General features: G+C 37.7%; 2 long non-coding RNA genes across 2 annotated transcripts in view; one reads left to right on the top strand and one right to left on the bottom strand.

Moving 5' to 3' along the window:
* Positions 1-1,725: 1,725 nt before the first annotated feature.
* LOC109027687 (uncharacterized) lies at positions 1,726-12,524 on the bottom strand. Its single transcript, XR_008667414.1, has 2 exons — positions 12,407-12,524; positions 1,726-3,800 (listed from the first exon to the last, which is right to left on the bottom strand). It is a non-coding gene; the product is annotated as an uncharacterized lncRNA (long non-coding RNA).
* A 1,071-nt stretch (positions 12,525-13,595) lies between these two features.
* Positions 13,596-16,632, top strand: part of LOC129523794 (uncharacterized) — a 40,411-nt gene continuing 37,374 nt past the window's right edge. Inside the window, exons 1-3 of the long non-coding RNA XR_008667415.2 lie at positions 13,596-13,757; positions 14,377-14,444; positions 16,185-16,384. This is a non-coding gene — a long non-coding RNA (uncharacterized lncRNA). The remainder of the gene's footprint in view (positions 13,758-14,376; positions 14,445-16,184; positions 16,385-16,632) is intronic.

The following is a 16,632-nucleotide window of genomic DNA, read 5'->3' on the forward strand; positions in this document are numbered from 1 at the left end:
CCTTTGGGAAGTGATTAGGTCATGGTGGAGGATGGGGGAACCCTCATGGATAGCATTAGTGCCCTCATAAAGGAAGTCTGAGAGAAATCCTTTGCCCCTTCCACCCTGTGAGGCTAGAGTGAGAAGATGACTATGAGGAAGTGGGCCCTCACCAGGTAGTGAATCTGCCAGAGCCTTGATCTTGGACTTTCCAGATTCTAGAACTAGGAGAAATAAATTTCTGTTGTCTATAAGCCACTCAGTTTATGGTATTTTATTACAGCAGCTCTAACAGACTAGGACCATCATATGCAATGTGATAAGCCCTCAATAGAGGGACACAAAAAGGGAGGAGAGAAGAAGAGAGCAGAGAAGACTTGGGGGAGGAGGGCAACCTTTGAACTGGGTCTTAATAAGAGAATAAGTGACCCAGGAGGAGAAGGGTGGGAATTGGGATAGCAAAGGGCATTCCAAATATAGTTTCATGACAGTCTTGTAGACAGAAGGCATTATGCAGTAAGAAGACATGAGCATCAGGGAGAAGTAACAGTTCTGACCGATAATAAGAGGGTTATTGGCAGGAAGACTAATGGACTTTGGGTTGGTGAAGAAGGGAAGTGGGGTATGAGTATCACTGTAAGGCTAGCTGAAGAGTATGACTATACAGTGACATTTTCCCAAAGGTGTTTTATAAAATATTAACTCCATAGACCACTTATTTATTGGATTATTTATGGGGACTAGCAAACAAATTTTTCTTTTTCAAGAAAGTGTGGGAAATGCTCAATTTTTTTTCTGTAAAACTTCTCACAGTCTTCAATGTGCTAATGTATATGGTTCTGCAAGATATGTTAATAAAGATAAAATTCCCCACACTTAGTTCACCAAATACCCCTTTAGCTGCACGGATATTTTGAAAAGTTAGTGTTCCATATAAGAGAGTTTGGAAATGCTACTATAAGGAATCGAGTAAAACAGAAAGTCTTAATTAATAAAGATGTGGAAAATTCATGGCCAAATTTGTATTTTAAAAACCTAACTTTGGCAAGAATATGGAAGAAGGGTTTGTACGTGAGATATAGTTGGGAAACTTGTGTCTGGGCAAAGCCCATGGGAATGAAGGAGAATATCTGAACTGGTAGAATTTCATAACTAAACATCCAGGTGTTCATGGCGAGCGAAGAAGTGAATGAGGGGAAAATGTCAATATATTACTTAACCAAGTGATCAAAGGTAACATAATTCGTAATGAGACAGACATTGTGAGCCTTCTGATGTGATGCACTGAGAAGAACACTACATTACTTATGTTACATCCCTGACAACAATGCATAAGCTGAAACTAGTCTTGAAAATCATTCTATAAAATCAATGGGCTGTTCGGTAAAAAAAAAAAAAAAAAAAAAAAAAAATCAATGTTATAAAAAACAAAGAAAAGGCCAAAGAACCACCCCGGATCAAGGACGACTAAAGAGATTTGAAAACTAAGTGCAACTGTGATTCTTCATTGCATTGTGGACCTGTAAAATACATGCTATGAAAGACATCAAAGAGACTATTAGAATAAATTGAATAGATCTTATGAATTAGATAATAGTACAATATCAACTTTTCTGATTTTGAAAATTTTACTGTGATTTCATAGGATAATGTTTTTATTCTTGGAAAATAACGCAATATTTAAGGGGAAAGAAACATGAACTTTGTAAGTTACTCTCGAATGACACAGAACAAAATAGATAAATATTATATATAAAATGCATATATTTATATAATTGGTCGGTCTTGGTTGGTGTCTATGTGTGTGTGTTTGTGTGTATATGTACATATATACACATATATGTGTATATAGAGAGAATGCTAAAGCAAAGCAAATATGAGAAAATGTTAAAATTTGGTAACCAATTTGGGTGAAGGACCTATACAAAAACATTAGTACATTTTTTGCCAATTTTCTGTAAGTTTGAAGTTATTTGAAAATAAAAAGTTAAAAAAATAATTCAGCAACCCCGTTTGGAATTTATCTTAAGAAGCAAAGCCAACAGGTACTAAATATGAATCAATGACAATTATGCAGTTTCTAGCTTCAGTAATGGATGAGCATATGGAGAGCACAGGCTAGGGAGGAACAGGATTTGAAAGAGGAAGATGGTGATTTCTGTTTGAGGAATGTTTTTCAAAACGTCAGTATCATCTCCAGGGGGACATTACTGGTAAGACACGCCTGGAGTTCTTAAAAGAAGGAGCACTGGAGTTTGAGATTTTGAAGACATCTTTACAAGAGATATTCTCTGTTCAGGGATTCAGTTTCTTCCTGGTTCAATCTTGGGAGGTTGTATATTTCCAGGAATGTATCATTTGTTTTAGGTTTTCTAGCTTGAGTGCATAGAGGTGTTCACAGCAGTTTCTGAGAGTTTGTATTTCTGTGGAGTTGGCGGTAATATTCCCTTTGTCATTTCTGATTGTATTTATTTGGAACTTCTTTTTTTAATTAGTCTAGCTAGAGGTATATCATTAATACTTTCAAAGACTCAACTCCTGGATTCATTAGTCTTTTGTATGGTTTTTCGCATCTCAACTTCCTTCAATTCAGCTCTGATTTTGGTTATGTCTTGTCTTCTGCTAGCTTTGGGGTTGGTTTGTGATGTTAAGTTCTTAATTTGAGATCTTTCTTTTTGTTGTGGGCATTTAGTGCTATAAACTTCCCTCTTAACACTGCTTTAGCTATGTCCCAGAGATTCTGGCATATTGTAGCTTTGTTTGCTTTGGTTTCAAAGAATTTCTTGATTTCTGCCCTAATTTCATTATTTACCCAAAAGTCATTCAAGAGCAGGTTGTTTAATTTCCATGTAATTGTGTGGTTTTGAGTGATATTCTTAGTCTTGATTTCTACTTTTATTGCCTTGTGGTCCAAGGGTATGGTTGGTATAATTTCAGTTTTTTTTTTTTTTATTTGCTGAGGACTGTTTTAAGCCTATTGCATGGCTGATTTTAGAGTACGTGCCATGTGCAGATGAGAAGAACGTATATTCAATTGTTTTTGGGTAGAGAGTTCTGTTGATATCTGTTAGATCCATCTGGTCAAGCATTGAGTTCAGGTCCTGAATATCTTTGTTAGTTTTCTGCCTCAATAATCTAATATTGTCAGTGGGGTATTGAAATTCTCCCACTATTATTGTGCGATTATCTAAGTCATTTCATAGGTCTCTAAGAACTTGCTTTATAATCTGGGTGTTCTTGTGTTGGATACATATATATTTAGGATTGTTAGGTCTGCTTGTTGAATTGAGGCTTTTGCCATTATGTAATGCCCTTCTGTGTCTTTTTTGATCTTTGTTGGCTTAAAGTCTGTTTTGTCTGAAATTAGATTAGCAACTCCTCCTTTTTTCTGTTTTCTGTTTGCTTGGTAGATTTTTCTCCATTCTTTTACTTTGAGCCTACGGACATCATTGCATATAAGATGGGTCTTTTGAAGACAGCATACTGTTGAGTCTTGCTTCTTTATCCAACTCCCCACTCAGTGTTAATTGGGCATTTAGCCCATTTATTTTCAAGGCTAGTTTTTACATATGCAGATTTGATCCTGTCATCATGTTGTTATCTAGTTATTATGCAGACTTGTTTGTGTGGTTGCTTTATAGTGTCACTGGTTCATGTACTTAAAGTGTGTTTTTGTAGTGGCTGGTAACAGTCTTTCCTTTCTATATTTAGTACTCCCTTGGCAACCTCCTGTAAGGCAGGTTATATTTAGCACTCCTTCTGGGACCTCTTGTAAGGCAGGTCTGGTGGCAAATATTTTACCACAAAGATGCCAAAAGCAACTGCAACAAAAACAAAAACGGGTAAATGGAACCTAATTAAACTAAAGACCTTCTGCAAAACAAAAGAAAATATTGGCAGAGTAAACAGAGAGAATGGGAGAAAATATTTGCAAACTATGTATCCAACAAGGGTCTAATATCCAAAATCTATAGGGATGATAAACAAATCAACAAGAAAAAAAACAAACAAACAAAATAAGCAATTATGTAATGCCCTTCTGTGTCTTTTTTGATCTTTGTTGGCTTAAAGTCCATTTTGTCTGAAATTAGATTAGCAACTCCTCCTTTTTTCTGTTTACTGTTTGCTTGGTAGATTTTTCTCCATCCTTTTACTTTGAGCCTACGGACGTCATTGCATATAAGATGGGTCTTCTGAAGACAGCATACTGCTGCGTCTTGCTTTGTTATCCAACATGAACATACACTTTTCAAAGAAGATATACAAGAGACCAACAATCATATGAAAAAATGCTCAACACCATTAATCATTACAGAAATGCAAATCAAAACCATGATGAGATACCATCTCACACCAGTCAGAATGGCTATTACTAAAAAGTCAAAGAATAATAAATGCTGGCAAGATTGCAGAGAAAAGGGAATGCCTATACACTGCTGGTGGGAATATAAATTAGTTGAGCCATTATGGAAAGCCGTTTGATGATTTCTCAAATAACTCAAAGCAGAATTACCATTCAACCCAGTAATCCCATTATTGGGTATATACCCAAAGGAATATAGATCATTCTACCATAAAGACACACGCATGCACTATTCACAGTAACAAAGACATGGAATCAACCTAGATGCCCATCAATGGTAGACTAAATTTTAAAAATGTGGTACATACACACCATGGAATACTATGCACGCATAAAGAAAATGAGATTATATCCTTTGCAGCAACATGGATGGAGCTGGAGACCATTATCCTAAGTAAACTAACACAGGAATAGAAAATCAAATTGTGCATATTCTCATTTATAAGTGAAAGCTAAACACTGAGTACATATGGACACAAAGAAGGGAACAAGAGATACCAGGGCCTATTTGAGGGTAGAGGGAGGGAGAAGGGTAAGGATCAAAAACTACCTATCAGAGAGTATGCTTATTACCTGGGTAGTGACATAATCTGTACACCAAATCCCCGTGACACACAATTTACCTATATAACCTGAACATGTACCCCTGAACATAAAACAAAGGTTTTTAAAAAAGATATTCTCCACTTGCTGGTGTTTTTAATTAACTGACAATTTCTCTCTTCATTTAAACAATTTTTCCAAAGCAAACCTGCAACTTTGGCTTGGGTCTTAATATAATACATGAAATTTTCCTTTTTTTATGAGCTAGACTCTCCTAGAAAAAATAGTGACATAAACAACTTATAATTAAGTTTAGAAGAAAAATTTAAGTGTATTATATTGAATACGTGTCAATTGATAGTAGGGATCTAGCAATAGCCACAACCTGGCATTGCAGACATTAATGGCAATGAAGAAAATTTTGTATATGTTCCAAAAATTGATTGAAAATGATATTAGTTGAGGTTTTAAAATTCCTCAAGAAAATCAAGCACATGTTTTCAACCTTCCTAAACTTCACAATCTCCAGAGTTTATGTTCTAGGGGTCACCTTGTATACTAGTTTGGTTAAGCTAAACAACCTACCTGTGAAAACATTTGCCTTAATAAAGACTTCACTTTTAAATAAAGCTCGAATTTAATTAGAAAATGAAGAAAGCTGATGCTAAAATAGATTACACTAATTTAAGACTAAGAAAATCTCAGGTTTTCCAAACCTCAAGGTATAAAACTGACAGACTCAAAATGTTTTGCTAAAATAAATATAATTTTAATCTTGTGTACCCAGGCAATTTCAACTTTTCCAAAGCAGAACACTAGACATTCTTGCCTGACCCAGGTCTGTTGTAAAATTCCAGAGATACCCTCCCATCATCCTGTGACAGTAGCTCATCTTGACATGTAAATATCTCATACATAATTTATTCCATTCCTTGGAGCAATGATTTGAATAAAAGCAAAGCAGTGTTTCTGCTGTCTTTATTGTAAATGCTAATCTAAGAATATCAGAGTATCTAGCCAGACTGCATGGGTTTGAGTCTGAGTCTGTCACTTATGAACCGTGATCTTGTACAAGGTATGGAATCTCTTTGTGCCTTGTTTTCCCATCTATAAGATGGAGCAATGACATTACTTAGAGCTTTGGTCACATTATGTGCCAAATCAATTTGCCAAAGGAAAATGAATCCTACCTGCCTAGATGAACAGAGTTTCATCTTCCTCCAGAATCTAATTCTTGGTCAAGAAACTACAGAGGTTCTTACTTATATCCGAAGGGTCAGCCTTAGGACTTCTTAGCTACAATGCAGATAGTATTTCTTGAGATGAAAGGACTCCACCAGCATTATTCATAAGCTGGCAGTTACAGAAACAAATGCCCCCAGCGCTGCTGCTATGGCTGCTGTCACTTCTGCCACGACCCCAGGAAGTTTCTAGAAGTGAGTGTGGTCACTGCTCATGCTCTGCCTGTGGACTGTTTAATATTACCATGCTCTGGCCTAGAAGAAGGGAACCCACCTTTCTTCTCCCTCCCTCTGCCCCAACAACTGTGAGCTCATCATTAGAGTTCAAGAACCCTAAAAGCTGGTCGATCACTAATTTTAAATTATCAAATTGTCTATTTTGGTATTTTCCTTGTAAATTTTTTCAATAAATTATGGCCACAGGATATCCTGGGTAAAATGCTTGTCCCAATTCCTTGGAATATCATCTGAGGCTAGGAATAGCCACGGTTGTGCATGGATGTGGCATCATGTGCAGATTGTAGAATACCACTGCAAAGCCCAATTTAGACTCCATGGGTGAGATCATTCTACCTTATATAATACATAAAAATGCTCAGGGTATACACACTTTGCAAAATGCTTTGAGGAAACATTGTTATGCAGCATGGTCTCCACTGAACAGTTTTGACAGAACAGGGCACTTAAGAGCAGCTGTTGGCCAGGCGCGGTGGCTCACGCCTGTAATCCCAGCACTTTGGGATGTCAAGGCAGGTGGATCACCTGAGGTCAGGAGCTCGAGACCAGCCTGGCCAACATGGCAAAACCCCATCTATACTAAAGATACAAAAAATAGCCAGGCATGGTGGCACATGCCTATAATCCCAGCTACTCAGGAGGCTGAGGCAGGAGAACTGCTTGAACCTGGGAGGCGGATGTTGCAGTGAGTCGAGATTGTACCACTGCACTCCAGCCAGGGTGACAGAGCGACACTACATCTCAAAAAAAGATAAAAATAAAAAAGCACCTGTTACAGGAAAATAAATAACAGTAACAATTTAAATCCATCTCTTGATAACTCAGATGACTGCATGTTCATGAAAACACCCTCTTCGATGGTCAGTATGATCTCTCTGAAGCAAATAGAATATTTCTTCAAATGTCTTTTACATGTCCCGTTAATTGTTTCAGTATGATTATAGGAGACAGAAACAATGAGGTAATGTTCAGGAAAGCAGACACAAAGAGGCAGAGGAAGTATTCACTGATCAGGGCCACGTATGATGCAGAGGAAGGAAGTGCAAAGAGCAAACTGGGACCTGAAGTGGGTTGAAGGAAACTTCTCACAAATTCTGTTATAACTCAATAAAGAATGTGTTTGAGATTTAATTAAAATGAAGCTCAAAAAGACTAATGCATGAATTTAGAATAATTCCAAACCCAACTAGAGAAAGCAGTAAGGGTTTCTACCCATGTACCACCTCTCAAGTGTCTTTTGTATTCTGTTCAAGGAATGCTTTTAATAAAAAACAGAATAAAATTAGAAATATTTTCTGATGAGTGATTTTTCCTAGTACCAATTTATGATGAACCTATATTTTTCTTACCAAAACTATGGATATTTTTTTACACACAATAGTTTGCCTTTTCAACACAGAGTTAGTAACCCTAATGAGAAGAGATCACAAGCAGAGGATGAGCTTACTGCTAATAGCAACCCTAGGTGACACCCCCAGGACAGTGTGTCCATAGGGGCTGAGCTACTGTGCTATAACATGCTGAGACCCTCAGCGCCGGGGCAGCAAGGCCAGGGATGGCAGAACTTCATCTGGGCTCCTCAGAGGGCAGCCTGAGGTATGCTATGGGCCACACAGGTAGGGAACCCCAAGATGGCCCCTCCTGCCACTTTGCCCAGGTGGGATGCAACAGCCACGTCCCAAGTGCCTACTGCCCATTGTAGACAAGGGTCCTACATTAGTTTCCTGTAGCTATTGTTAACAAATTCCCAAAAACTCAGTGACTTAAAAGAAGAAAAGAATTATTTTCTTGCAGTGCTAGAGTACAGAAGTCTGAAATTAAAGTGTCAGCAGGGGTTATATTCCTTATGGAAGCTCTAGGAGAGTCTTTCTTTGTCTCTTCTAGTTTCTGGAGGCTTTTGGCATTCTTTGACTTGTGGCCTTGTGGCTGCATCACTCCAATCTCTGCCTCCGAGGCTATATCACCTCTTCCACTTCTGCCGAATCTGCTATTACAGACTCAATGTGTGTGCTCCACATTCATACATGTTGAAACCCTAATCCCAATGTAACAGTATATGGAGATAGGGACTTTGGGATGAGTGGAGCCCTTATGAATGAGATTAGTGCCTTTAAAAGAAAAGGCCAGAAACCTACCTTGCTCTTTTTTTAGTCATGTGAGGAAACAGCAAAAAGTTGGCAGCCTACAACCTGGAAGTGGGCTCACACAAGAATCTGACCATGGTGGCACCCTGACCTTAGACTTCCAACCTCCAGAACTGTGAGAAATAATTTCCTATTATTGACAAGCCACCCAGACTATGATATTCTGCTATAATGCCCTGAAGTGTCTAAGCAGTCTTCCCTGTGCATTTCTTATAAATAACTTGTCAGTGGATTTAGAGCCACACAGATAATCCAGGATGATCTCCTCATCTCAAGATCCTTAATTTAATTATATCTGCAAAGTTACTTTTTCCAAGTAAGATAATAGTCACAGATTCTGGTAATTAGGACATGGGCATATTTTGTGAGGGCCACTATTCAACTCACTACAGAGTCCATGAGACTGCCAAGGGAGCTGGTGTCCAAGATGTTCAATAGCTTAAGGTGAGCCTGGTAGGGGAAGGGATGGGGGTAGGAAAGGAAGAAGCAGAAAGCTCAGGTGGGTGCTGGGAAAGAGGTAGCTCCAAGCAGTGGCCCCTACATTCTGGCATCACAGATATTGAATATTTCTGTTTTGTCATCCAAGCTGGCTGCATAGTAACTCCTCTAACACACAGACCTGTCCCCAAATTAAATTGTCATTATTTCAAAATACTTGGCATTAAAAAAAATTATTGGATTCAAAGATCTATTCTTTTTAGCAAGGGAAATTCTAATTTTACAGTTGTTTTTGAAAAAAGGCACAAGGTGCTAAATTTTTCAAATACACTTTAACTGTTATGTTAACGGTTTTAATTTTTATAACTTATGCAAAAAAGTGTCTTATCAATGAGGATTGTTAAGACCTTGCAGGAATCATCATTAATAAGACTTGACTAGGAGACTAGGAAGTGTTTAACCATTTCAGGCATGAAAATATGCCAAAGAAAAAAAAGTCAGGAAAGCATACTGAAGTCTCATTTTAAAAACTGCAAAGATTTGACTGTTTCAATATTCAATCTTTTCATTAATATTTGTGTGTTTATCACAATGATATAGATAAAGTATATATAATATGTTTTTTCAACAGGTCCCATGCAGATGCCTGCAAATCCCTTTTAGTTTACTCCAGTGTGAAAAAGTTAGAACTGTTATATGAAATAAACATGAAAAATGCTTTTTCTCTTTTCCTCTGATATTAAATTATATATAATATATATAATAGCAGAGGAATATATAACATATATACAATAGCAGAGGAAAAGCGTTTGTGTGTGTTACTACGTATAGCATATATATATAGTAACACAAACATTTTATATATACATAATTTCCATAATATATATTACATATTCAGTGATCAAAATTACTCTTTAGTTAGAAAAGTCAAAGAGGAATATGTGGGAATTGGGGAATGGGAAGAAAGAGAAAAGAAAGGAAGTAATTTGGGTTTAAGTAAGGCTGAGAGTGTTAAAAATGAGAAAGTACAAGTGGTTAGAAAAAACAGGATATTTGCAAAGAAAGTCATGCAGCCAAAAGGGACCCATTATGGAAAGTATTTGGTTTATAGTTTAACGCCTATTCTTCAGTCTACTTATTTGTTAATTTATTTACTCTACTTCGCTCACAAGCTTCCTCTCAAAATTGTACCACTCTCCTCAGGCAGGTGGATAAAGTACGGACAAATAACTAGGAAACAGTCCAAGACTTTATATTGCTTGTCACAGCAGTACCTCTTGTAACAATTTTTTCATATGTGTATAATAAAAATATGTAGGCCAGTGGTTTCTTCAGGCAAAAGCAGTCTTCACATTCCAGAAACTCATGGGGAGGTTGTTGAAAGAACAAGTTGTGCACACAGAAACACACCTGAAGAATCAGCCATTCCCTGGACTGGAACTCTAGCTCTGTTTTGAAATAGCTGAGGTGATGCTGACCTCTCTGGAAAAGACTGTGAGTCAACCCCAACAAGGTCATTCACCTCGGGAGCGCGGGTCAGAGTAGATTTGGCCAATCAGTTCATGGCCATATTCGTATTCAATGTTGTTGGTTCCTCAGTGGGTGGGACTTGGGTTTCAACACCCAAGGAAACAGCAAGTGAAGACATCAATTTAAGAAGAAGAGGAAAAAAATATGACTACTAGGACAAATTAAAGACTTGGTTGTGCACAAACAGAATGCCAGGGGTTAGCATAACATGGGGTGGTGAAAGTTGACCAGAGGTGGAGGCCAGAGCCCTGGACACTAGTTTGCACCTACTGCAAGTCACTTTTCATGTCAGATCCTCATTTTTCTCCTCTGTAAAGAGAAAATATTTTATTAAACGATTTATGAGGTTTCCTCTCATCTAATTCTACAAATGCTCTGTGAATAGCTTCTGATTGGCTAAAAAGTCTCACTCGGTATAACTTAAGAGAGTGTGACTTTGTTGTGGTATGTCCTTGATCCTGGAGCATTCAGGAAGCTTGAAATATTTTCTCTATGACCCTTCACTCTTTCAGTGATGAAACTTGCCACAACACATTACACATGACCCGATCCCTATTTTTATTACCAGGGATTTGGCTCTAACTTTGCCCAACTCTCAGGTGATACTAAACTCTGGAGATTTCCCTGACCTTCACATTTGCTGTAGAGGACTAAACCCTAGTGCTAGATGGAGTTTGGATGCTCACTTTCTTTACCTGATCCTTAAAAATTTAGAGCAAATATTTCTGATTTAAGATAAAATTATTAATATGATGTGTTAACATTTGTTTCTGGGGTGTTATTATAGCAATTAATGAGTCATGTAGGAGCTCCAAAATAGCAATTCAGAAATAGATATTACTGAGTAACCAGTAAAATAAATATCAAAGTTCTAATGAATGCCAGCTTTGAGTAAATCATGCCAGTTTAGGAAACAGAAGTGTCTATAATACTGCTGAACTAACTATATACAGCCCCCCAACAATTAAAGCCATATTAATTTGAAAGCAGTTAGTAAATATAAGAAACTTAGTTATAATATATATGAATATATAACTTAGTATATATAAGAAACAATAGATCAGTAGATCTTCACCATGACTGCATGTTAGACCTATCAAGAGAGTTTTTAAAAATTAGCTTCCTCTGTTCCCTTCCCTACCCAATCAATTAAATTGGGCTCTCTGTGATGCAGCCAAGGTGTTAATATTTGTGCTGAGTTCCCTAGGTACCAATAATTTTTCAACAGACAGGGCTGAGAAACATTGCAGTCTATTATTTTTCTGGGGCATTATATGGCACTTCCATAGGGTAAAATTGAAACAAAGAGGTTTGAGTGCAAAGTATGACTCACCCAACATCTCTTGGCCTCAATTTCCCCAGCTATAAAGAAAGAGACAGTATCTGCTCCACCAAATTGTTGAGAAAGTTAAATAAGTTATATTTCAAAGTATTTGATACACAATAGATGCTCAAAAGGTATTCATTGAATGTTGAATTCATTTTCTATAACTTTTGTTAGCTTAATGTTAGGTGGTGATGGACAGTGATGATCTCAGTGTTAATATGGTGACCATAGTAAAGAAGGTGCCTGTAAAATATATGTGAAGAGTAAATGTAGAAATTGATTTTTCTTCTTATACACACACATATAGATGAGGAATATGGGATTTTGTTAAGTTTCTTTTATATATTTTAATAACTCATGTTATTAAGTTCATTATATATATGTCTATTTATATATAGCTATTAATTGATCTAGGTATAGATGAGGAATATGGCATGTTACATTCATTTTAAAAATGTGTAAAATCATGAATTAAAATATAAATAGGAAATAAAACAACAACATGACATTAAAGGGGATCTCATCAGCTAGATATGAGCCTTAAGAGGCAGGAGGCCAACGTGCCCCTCTGCTCAGCCTCAAGCCTGTCACTACCAAGCCGCACCTTGGAGCTCAGCGTAGAGGGTCTCCATCACTCACTTGAAGTTGAATCTAAACTCCCTCTGTAACAGAACGCCAGTCTGGGGAACTCTGAATTGACTACAGGTTCACAGATAGAGATTGCTTAACTGGAAGAAAAGTAAGGAGAAAAATCAATGTCTACATTCATTCTTCACATATTCCTCAATAGATCTATATATCTATTGATTGAGGGGTCATATTTCTACATCTGTTCATTTGTAACTTGGATATTACATAGTAAAATCTGTTTGATTGCCATCCTTGCCATCTCTTGTAGGACATTTTGGCTCTAATTTTGAAAGCTGGATATTACTTTCTTTCCACTTTCTGTAAACTGAGGCTAGGAAGGAGAAGAAAGGGAATACTCCAGTGAAGCCACATACTTCCTTTCTGAAACACTGTTAAAGATACTCTGGCAGGCCCCCCTGCACCCAGCGGGGAGTGTATTCACTCCTTTATCATACAGGTAGGTTTCTGCTATACCCATCTTGGTATGAAGCCCTGGAAATAAGCAAATTCTTACACAGTGGGATCATGCAGCAAGAGTCTATATACTCAAAAGTCTTTACTAAATTTTTCTCTTGACCTTCCAAGGATACCTCACCATTCCACCTGTCTCCCCATGGAAGATGCGAGTGAGAATGCCATGACTCTGTGACCTCACAATACTAAAAGAATTTTGCTTCTGCAGGATGGGACCACAGCCAGAACTCTATGCCACACCAGAATTTACTTATTCAACACATATTTCTGAGTGTCAACTCTGTGCCAAGTATCGTTTTAGTTTTACAGCAGTGAACAAAATACACAATGTGCCTGACCTATGAATATTACTATTGTTGACGTGACAACAATGAATGAATAACAAAACAGATTTATATAAGCCAGGTTGTATAAGTGTTATGGAGAAAAATGAAATAAGTGTTTAACCAGGGTTCTCTAGAGGGACAGAACTAATAGGATAGATGTATATATGAGGGGGAGTTTATTAAAGATTATTGACTCACACAATCACAAGGTCCCACAATAGGCTGTCTGCAGGCTGAGGAACAAGGAAGCCAGTCTGAGTCCCAAAACCTCAAAAGTAAGGAGGTGGACAGTTCAGCCTTCAGTCTGTGGCTGAAGGCCCGAGAGACTGTGGCAAACCACTGGTGTAGGTTCAAGAGGCCAAGAGCTGGAAAACTTGGAGTCTGATGTTTGAGGGCAGGAAGCATCCAGCACAGGAGGAGGATGAAGGCTAGAAGACTCAGCAAGTCTGCTTCTTCCAAGTTCTTCTGCCTGCTTTATTCTAAACATGCTGGCAGCTGATTAGATGGTGCCCACTCAGATTAAAGGTGGGTCTGCCTCTCCCAATCCACTGACTCAAATGTTAATCTCTGGCAACACCCTCACAGACACACCCAGGAACAATACTTTGCTTCCTTCAATCTAATTAAGCTGACACTCAATATTAACCATCACAGTAAGCATATCAGAGACTACTAGGGTCTGCTGTTTGGGACAGGGTGTTCTGAAAGGACCTCTGGTAAGGTGACTTTTGAGCATAGACCTGAAGAAAATGGAGGAATGAGCCCTGTACATTGTCAGGGAAGAACTGCTCAGGCAGAGGAAATACAGATGGAAAGGGCCTGCACTGGAAAAGTGATTGGCATGTTAGAGGCACAGTGAGGAGGCCAACACAACTGGTGAGGAGTGAATCAGGAGAATAATAGGGGATGAAGTCACAGAATTGGGACCCAGGTCATAGAGAGCCCTGGAAGGCATTTTAAGGACCTGGACTTTGAGGAAAATGAGAAACCATTGGCCAGTTTTGGGTACATGAATGATATTTAACCAGAAGATTCTTTTTCCTCTCTATCAAGTCATCACTTTCCGCATTTTATGGAAAGAAGTTTTATCTTTTCTTGTTAAGCTATTGCTGAATTTTTAACTTTGGGGTTTTGTTTCGGATAGGTATTGGGAGAAGGAGAGGCTGTCAACCCATGCCACTATGCTATCTCTAACTCTGCCATCCAGACCGAGTAAGTTTTATTTCCACTGTATTCTGCCGTCCATGGCTTGCAGGAAGGGGTTCACCCCCACTCACCCTACAGGCCACTTCCATGAAGAGCTGTGCCCAGAGGCTCCCTGGGCCCAGCACAACAAGCACATTCACGTATCCCCAGCCTCAAATGAGCCTCATTTACAGTCCAGCAGTGTGTGCCTGCACGGTAGTTCTTTATGTTTCCTTTTCAATAAATATATGACTCATAACAGTATTGTCCTTTGTTTAGCTTTCATCTTTCTCAGAGTTTGAAGTGTTTGTAAGAAATAGTTGTAGATTTATTTTTAAAGCCTTGCTACCTTAAATCAAGAATTTTTTTTTTTTTTTTTTTTTGAGACGGAGTCTTGCTCTGTGGCCCAGGCTGGAGGGCAGTGGCGCCATCTCGGCTCACTGCAAGCTCCGCCTCCTGGGTTCATGCCATTCTCCTGCCTCAGCCTCTGAGGTAGCTGGGACTACAGGTACCTGCTACCACGCCCAGCTAATTTTTTTTTTTTTTTTGTATTTTTAGTAGAGACGGGGTTTCACCATGTTAGCCAGGCTGGTCTCAATCTGCTGACCTTGTGATCCACCTGCCTCAGCCTCCCAAAGGGCTGGGATTACAGGCGTGAGCCACCGCGCCTGGCCAAATCAGGAAATTTTAAGAGCATAATATGCCACTGTATTTCTTTTTCTTATGAAAAGCAATAATGCTAAATTTACAGGCATAATGTTGTATTGGCATTAAAGACGGCTATCAGTCCATTAAAATAATCAATATGTTGTTTCTTGATCTCCTGGCCTCATGATCCACCTGCCTTGGCCTCCCAAAGTGCTGGGATTACAGGCGTGAGCCACCGTGCCCAGCCAAAATAATCAATATGTTATTTCTGATGCTGAATGTATACACAAAAGTTTTCAACTATCTGAAAAAGAGGATCTTCTGATAAATATTCATCATATCCTGATTTTTAAAATTAGAGTACTTCAAATTTAGATGTTATGTTAAAAAAAAAAACTCCAAATTCTCACATGTGAAACCTGATCTTGGTTCTGATGTTTCCTTTTTTTGAAGTAAGTAGAAATAATTGAGTACAGAAGAAACAATTAGCTAGATTTGTTAAAATCTGGTTAAATATTGTTTTAATTATCACGGAAGATGTAAAGAACATGTAATTTTATGGATTATTTATAGAATAGTGGGCAAAACCAATTAGGTATTAAGAAGTGAACCTTGAATTTACGCATTTTTGTAACAGAACTTCTAGCTGTACTAAATACAAACTGAATTTTTGGAGTTAAAAAACTCTTTCATTACACTTAAGATATATTATTTATCATATTAATAAGCTTCTCACATCATACATTGTGTATTGTTATTGTGGTTATTTTTGTCAACAACTTTTATCAAATGAGTTCTAATTTTTGGTGGAGAAATTTTGGCAACTACACAAAGAATGTACCAAATATCACTTCTGCAAACTATGCATATGAACTTTTCAAAATCCATAAATTACTCTTCTCTGGTTTGGCTGAAGTTAGAGGAGCATTGTTAAATAATATTTACTGAACACTTTTTCAAAAAAAAATTATGTGTGTTTTCATAATGTGTTTTGATTTAAAAGAAAGTTGTTATTATTAGTGAAAACATTTTTTGTAATGAGCCAATAAAGTCCTCAAAATTAAAATGAAGCATACTATGGAAGACCTACATTTGATACACTTTTTTTCCTCTGAGCAGGCAAACGTACTTAAGACCTTTGTGTAAGATCAGAAAATCATAAGACAGCATTAAAAAGTACTATACAGGAGGAGATGGAACAAGATGGCCAAATAGAAGCCTCCAGCAATCATCTCCCCCAAAGGAATTGAACAACTATCAAAACAAAATTGAACAACTATCTAAACAAAAAAAGTACCTTCATAAAAAACAAAAATCAGGTGAGTGATCACAGTACCTGCTTTTAACATCATTTTTTAAAATACTTTAAGTTCTAGGGTACATGTGCACAACGTGCAGGTTTGTTACTTATGTATACATGTGCCATGTTGGTGTGCTGCACCCATTAACTCGACTTTTACATTATGTATATCTCCTAATGCTATTCCCTCCCCCCTCCCCTGACCCCACAACAGGCCCCGGTGTGTGATGTTCCCCACCCTGCATCCAAGTGTTCTCATTATTCAAT

This window comes from Gorilla gorilla, chromosome 6, assembly GCF_029281585.2.
Source record: "Gorilla gorilla gorilla isolate KB3781 chromosome 6, NHGRI_mGorGor1-v2.1_pri, whole genome shotgun sequence".
Lineage (NCBI taxonomy): Eukaryota > Metazoa > Chordata > Mammalia > Primates > Hominidae > Gorilla > Gorilla gorilla.